The sequence below is a fragment of the Lathyrus oleraceus genome, chromosome 5 (genome assembly GCF_024323335.1).
Source record: "Lathyrus oleraceus cultivar Zhongwan6 chromosome 5, CAAS_Psat_ZW6_1.0, whole genome shotgun sequence".
NCBI lineage: Eukaryota > Viridiplantae > Streptophyta > Magnoliopsida > Fabales > Fabaceae > Lathyrus > Lathyrus oleraceus.
Genome location: NC_066583.1, coordinates 532,808,508 through 532,815,958, shown reverse-complemented (window position 1 = coordinate 532,815,958; position 7,451 = coordinate 532,808,508).

Below are 7,451 nucleotides of genomic sequence, written 5' to 3'. Positions count from 1 at the left end.
GTAATCTGTAGCTCTTAACCACTAACATTGAACGTTAGGGTGAAGCTGATCAAATCGGTAATGAGGATGAGACCTCATGCTCTTAACCCTGGCCAGGGTGAGCTCATGACAAAGAAATCGTGGGGATCCAGAAAGTGGGATCCTTTTCCACTTGACAGACTCTAGACAAAGATCTGGGGCACATGTTCAGAAGCATCAACACGTAGTGCGAGCATAAAGAACGACACACTGAATAACGGAGGATTGGCTACTAATCCCTTTTATCCGTCAATTGCCTCTTCTCTTGGAGGTCTTTGGGCACAATTTTAAACAAACACAAACAGAGCCTCTGAAGGAGGACTTGCCAGCAAAATACCTGCCAAAAAGGTGACAGGACTTCAGACTACATGAAGTAAGAAGCTAACTACCTGAGTGGTGTGTCAACCACAATCCAAATCTTAAGCAAGAGCTAAAGCAAGCAAGCAACTAAGGTACCTGTACAAAGACTAAACAATCAGTACTTCAGTCATAAAATCAGAAAACAAGCAGTGAAACCCTCTAACAGTTACACAATTCAGTGCATAAGTGCCCTTGCACTCAAACGAGCTCATGAGTTCACCACATCAATTAAAACCCTACAAAACAACAATAGGTCAGTACTCAATGTATTTTCATCTCACAAAGTGAGAACAAACCCAATTACCAATGCTAAGTATCCAATCCTGAAACAAAACAACAAAGTTAGCTTATGTACATCCAATAAACACAACAAAGCATAAACAACCAATGGCATGATTATGAATCAAATCACAAGCCCCAAATAGAACCATATGAACCCCTAAACACCAATCACCATGGCCAAAGATCCACCAAACTCCAAATATCATTCAAATGCTTCAAAAAGCCTCAAAAATATGCACAAAATGAGCTTCCAACTTAGAAAATTCATACCAAATCAGAAATGCATGCAATGACTTTGAGATTTTTTGTATAAGTTTCTCATGCCATGAATGTTCAACATGCAAAAAATCAAGTCCAGAATGATGCAAATGCTATATGAACAAAAATGCACCAATTCAATGTCAAAAATGTGACACAAATTTGTCACACTTTTCTCTATGTGTCAAAAATGATGATAACATGTGAGAAAAAATCCAAACCATTGACCAAAAATTCATGTCATGTATGAATGTCATTTATGCAAAAAATTGGATCAAAAAGCTCAAAAATGAGGATTTCACAATGCATTGAAGGCAATAGGTCAATTTAGGACAACATCAATTCAAAAATTCACATCTAAAAATCCAGACATCCAAAATTCATGAATTCAGCACCATAAAAAAGTAGACATCAATACAAAACTATGAAAAAAAATTGGGACTCATTTGGATCATTTTTGCATTTTTTATGAATAAAACAAAATGAGCTAAACAAATGAAATAAAATAAGAAAATGGAGGGAAATGCATTTATTCAAATAAACTGGAAAAAACATCAACCACTGGATCTGGCGCGCGCTGGAGGTCAACGCTCCATATTCAAACATCAAAACGCGCCGTTTCATTAAATGAATCAGCATACATAGTCAGCATTCAAACACGTGTGGCCTTGGTCAATGCAATCCTATCCAATCATTCGTCCACGCATGAGCCACATGGATCCAACATCAGCAAAACCCTAACAACATGCAGACGCCGGAGCTACAGCTCCAGTCGTCTACTCCGACGAGACGCGCGGTGGCGCCGCCGTGAAATTTTCCAGAATCTCACAATGCATACATCTCCCTAGGTTTTGCAGATCGAAGAGAAACATTTTCTAGATCCAAACTTTCAGTCCACACCAAATCCTCAATTCTCACTCATATTCAATTCTACTTATATATTCGTGATCTACACATCAAGCTCTACAATTCTATGACATGAAAACAGCAAAAGGAGAGGATGAAATTGAAGTCACCTTGGAATGGAGCTCTCTGAAACCGCGATCTCACAAGCTATGAAACTCCAGATCAAGCTCCTTGAACCTCCTTTGAAGCTTTATGCAAAAAGAATTGGATGAAACTCCTTGAATACACCTCAATTTCCAAATCCGATCCACTTGATAATGCTCATGAACTGCTCGAAATCTTGATGAATTGCACCAAACAATGGATGATTCTTGATCAGTGAAGCATGAGGATCAAGCATGAGGATGAAATTGAAGTCACCTTGGAATGGAGCTCTCTGAAACCGCGATCTCACAAGCTATGAAACTCCAGATCAACCTCCTTGAACCTCCTTTGAAGCTTTATGCAAAAAGAATTGGATGAAACTCCTTGAATACACCTCAATTTCCAAATCCGATCCACTTGATAATGCTCATGAACTGCTCGAAATCTTGATGAATTGCACCAAACAATGGATGATTCTTGATCAGTGAAGCATGAGGATCAAGGATATGCAATGATCTTTGAGGTTTGTGTGGAGAAAATCCAAATTCGAAGAGAGAGAATTTTTGAGAGAGTTCTTGAATTTTGATCTGAAAATGGTGGTTATTGCAGTTATGATTAGGGTTTCACTATTTATATTCCTTGCTAATGACAATGCTAATCCTCTTTTCCATTTGCTAATCATGATTAGTGAGATATGAAGCAATTTGAAAAAATGCACATTAAGCTCATGTGGCCATAATACATGTGCACATCCTCATGTTAAGCTTTTAATTCACTTATGGACATCCAATGGGCATGATTTGAAGATTATTTAGCCTACATCTCAAGCCAAAAATGAATGGTGGAGATTCACTTTAATTTGAACATGTGTGAAATAATGAGCATACACACTTTTCCCATGCATGGCAAAGCTCATTTTGAGATGTCTTGAACATGAGAAGCATTTTGCCAAAAGAATGAATCAATTTGGAGCATTGTATCAAAAGTTATGCCATTTTGAATTTCCATGCACACTTAGTGATCAAATGACCATAACTTCTCAACCATTCATCATACGGATATGAATTAGGACTTTTTGGAAAGGGGACACAAAAATCTATAACTTTCATGTTCACCAAAAATCCATTTGAAACTTCTTTGACATTAACAAGTCAAGTTGAAAGTGGACCAAAACTTGCCAAATTTGGAAACTTTGAATTATAGGTCATTTTCCATTTTTAGTAACTTTTGCCATGACCTTTGAATCTTCAAGATGTATGTTTAGAATGATGAATAGACCCCATTTGAACATGATTGAGGTGTTTCAACTCATTTCCCCACCTCATAGCCCTCAGTTGACTGCACAGTTGACTTTTGGTCCTCAAATGACCTTGAAATGTCTTGATTAACTTGAGCCTCTACCACTTGGTGAAATTGCTTCAAAATGAAACCCTAGCTCATGTAAGCTCCTTATAATAATCATGTGATCCTCATCCTAAGAAAATACCTCATCTCTTGCACAAAGGATCTTCTTGAAGCTCTTGACCTGGTGATTGCTTAAGCTACAAACAAAAGATGTTGGTGACATATTTTTATGCTTTTGGTTAGTAAATAAAACAAGAAAAGCAATGATATACAATTCAAGCATGCTTGGTGATCTCAAACCACTCACAAGAGATCCCTACCCAAAGGGAAAGGGAGCCAAGATGCTCAATGATCCTTGAGGCTATGCAATGCAATGTTATGATGCCATGAGGGATCTTAGGGATAAAATTGGGGTCTTATAGTCCTTCATCTCTTCCATCTTCTCATACACATCAGAGCCCTCAGACGACTCAGAATGATAGATGGTGTATTCTACACGGGGTTGAGTATGCACAACAGGCGGAGGCACAAACATGACCGGGCTAGATGCCAACATGGAAGCAAAGGTAGGCGCAAAGCCTTCAGGCACAAAGTTCGGCGGAATTCCCCACGGGAATCCGGCAGGCATGTTAGGTGCAAAATGAGCAGCAGTTGCAGGAATGGTAGAGGTAGTCACCTCTGAAATGACAATCCTCTGAGGAGGAAGAGGAGTTGCGGGTGTTGGAGAAGACTGGCTCTGAGCAGATAGGACTGACTCCATCATGGCAGTCAGACGAGCAATCTCATCCTTCAGGTCTCTGTTCTCTTGTTCAAGATGATTGGCACGGGTATTGTATCGATGAGTCAACTTGGCTGAAGCACAGAAGAAACACCAATGAGACGTCTGGCGAAAGAGTATATTATATATATATAACAATAATTGCAACAATTTGATATGACCATAAAATCTCTTATATTTATATAATTGGAAGGATTACACTGAGTATAATTTCAGAAACCAAAAATATAAAATACAAGAGAGAAGGAGACTACTCATCCTAAGGATCTCTAACAACAACATCAGAAGTTCTGGCGTCAGGCGTGTACTTCCTTCGAATGCGTCAGATCTCGGTCTCAAAAGAAGCCTTCATCTGAGTCTTCTCGAGGACAAGCTGATCAACAATCTTCTTCCAAGCAACGGAAGGATGAGGAAGATGAAACCTCTGGCTCTCTTTGTCTCTTTTTCACTCAGTCTTCAAGTAGCTCAATAAGTGCATCTTTGTCCTTAGACTCAAGTTGCAACTCCTCATGCTTTCGGCTCAAAGCATGGAAACGCTCTTCCCACATATCCTTCTCTTGTTTCATCTTGGAGAGTGCGTCTTCCAACTCCTCTACATTTTGGTTAGGGAGAGTTAATGGCTCAACCACAACCATAGACATAGGTCTCTTATAAGGATAAGACACCTTCAACTCCAAAGCTCTCTTCTTCACCCAAAGAGTGTAAGCTTCCAAAGCTACACAATTGCACGGACCAAACTCGGATCTTCCTTTCCTATGCATATTATGCCAAGCATGCACAATCTTATGCTTCAAATATTGGGGATTTTTACCCTCCTAATAGAAAAGACCTTCTAACAAAGTGTTATTAGGTTTGTCTCTCAAGGGGAACCCAAGTTGTTGACGAGCCAAAGCAGGGTTGTAGTTAATTCCTCCTTGTGTACCAATGAGAGGCACATTAGAGAATTCACCACAACAGTCAATAATCTCCAAACTGCTTAATGAAGGATCATACCAAACTATATCATCATTAGTGAGAGACATAAGTCCTTGAGACCATGGCTGACATTGTTTATTCTCCGCAAAAGTAGGTGTCTGCGGCAAGTGCAAAATAAACCACTTGTACAGAAGAGGAATGCAACATACAATAGTTCCACTACCCTTAGAATTCATTATATGCAAAGAGAAGTACATATCGCCTAACAGAGTAGGCACAAGATTCCCAATCAAGAAGATTCTAATGGTGTTAACATCAATAAAACTGTCAATGTTAGGGAACAAAGCTAATCCATAAATGAGCAACACAAAGATAACTTCAAAAGTGTCCACACTACCGACTTGAGCAAAGGCAGTAGCTTCCTTGATGAGGAAATCAGAAGGCAACCCAAACAATCCTCCTTTCTTCACCCAATGAGCCTCTATCTCAGACTTCTTCAAGTGAAGAGCTTCAGCAATAAGATGAAATCTGGGAATCTCTTCCAATCCACTAAAGGGAACTTCGTTATAAATAGGCATTCCCAAAATATGGGCATACTCCTCCAACGTAGGCAAAAGCTGATAATCCGGAAAAGTGAAACAACGGTAGAGAGGGTCATAAAACTGAACCAACACACTCAGAAGTCCTTCAACTACATCAACAGATAAGATATATAGAAGCTTCCCATGGCATTGTTTGAAGTACAATGGATCTAATACAAAATATGCTAGCTTCCTTAACTCTTTCAAATCGGGACTTCTGAAACTGTACTTCTTAGTGTTCCTTCGTCCATAATCCATGGTCTGAAAATATTTGCAAATAATACCTTAATTCCTTGAAATTTTCGTATGATGAATGTTATGATGCGCATGAATGCATGAATGCAACAATAACAAATAAGGGATCACACACAAGGCAAACAAACAAAGGTCAAGGGATGAATCAATTCATTGTCAAGATCAATCATCCATTTTTGTGGATTATGGTTTACACCTTATCAACACCCAAGTTCCATTGATATTGACAAGACTTGATTGGATCAACAAAGAATCAAGGGTTTGTTGTGATTCACGAGCATGGAGTCTGGGTAAGAACCATCCCAAAGGAGTAAACTAAGGATAAAACTTGTAGATCATGTTCTAAAAAGTTTCCAGAGTCTTAATTCCATCTATCGGATATTATAGGTTAGGATGACTGACTCATCAACCCATAATATTCTCAAGAAAAACTCGTCTGCGTGTAGTATCGCGTAACAACTGTTATCAAGTCTACACTTGAACAGTCTCCGTACTACGTCCTAAATAGGTCAAGAGGGGTTAAATGTTCTACGGTCCTCAGCTTCTCGAACCCCAAATCAGAGATAGTAATGCCTAACCATAAATACTTGTGTGACATTCCTAACTCCAAAAGGGTCTCCACTGGATGGATGGGTCTCAAATACAAATTTTTAAGGACTACTCCACACAAGTCGAACATGACTATACCATCCTCCTATCTTAATTGCCCTTAGAACTTATCTCACCACTCAGAGATCACCAAGCACAACAAGCAAATTATATCATACAAACAAATATACATACATCAAATACACACAAAACAGTAGGCTAAACCCACTAAAGACTACTCCTCAGTAGAGTCGCCACTTCATTTCTGTAGCGGTAGATTCATGACCATCAAGCTATGGATAAGCTAGACGTCAATAAAACTAGAGTCGCCACCGCGCTTTTATTGTTTCTAAGGGAAAAGGGAAAAGTATGAACAAAACCCAAAAATAAGAAGTTTTCAAATCAAAACTAATAAAATGCCAGAGATTACAGGTAAGTGGGTTGGTTACGCAGAGGGAAGGTGTTAGAACCCAAAGTGTCCTAGGTACTCCTAGGGAGCCCTTTCTTGTGTGCATATGTGTTTTTGTACAAAATGATGTTTGCAATAAATATAATGGGGGGATGAGAAAAGAATTCATTAATCATATTTTTATGTTTGATAAGACCTTCAAACTTGTGCCTACGTACCAACATAGAAATGAGGGATCGAAACCTCGTAGTTAGTGGTATTAATTTCAAAGTGGATGCATTTCTTTTAACAAGAATTTAAGTTTGAAAGGCACAAGGGCCTAAAATGGTTTGAATGAGTGTTAGTTCTTTTTGGCTTTTGAAATTTTAGGTCAAGTATAGTTAAATTTATTTACAAGTTTGATTAAGAAAAGATTTTTAAAAATGCAATGGCATAAGGCCAAAATTTCTAGTTTGCAATAAGGTCAAAGTTTAGAAAACAAACACAAGAAAAGAAGATTTTAAAAGGAATGAGATATTTTGAAATTAAAGAAATGGGTAGAAGATGAAAAGACTAATCCTAAGCATAAATTTAAAAGTTGAGAGTTGAAAAGATTTGACCAATAAGTTGCAATCCAATAGACAAGAATGTCATATTGAAACCCAAATTTCCCTTGGACTTTAGAATCACACAA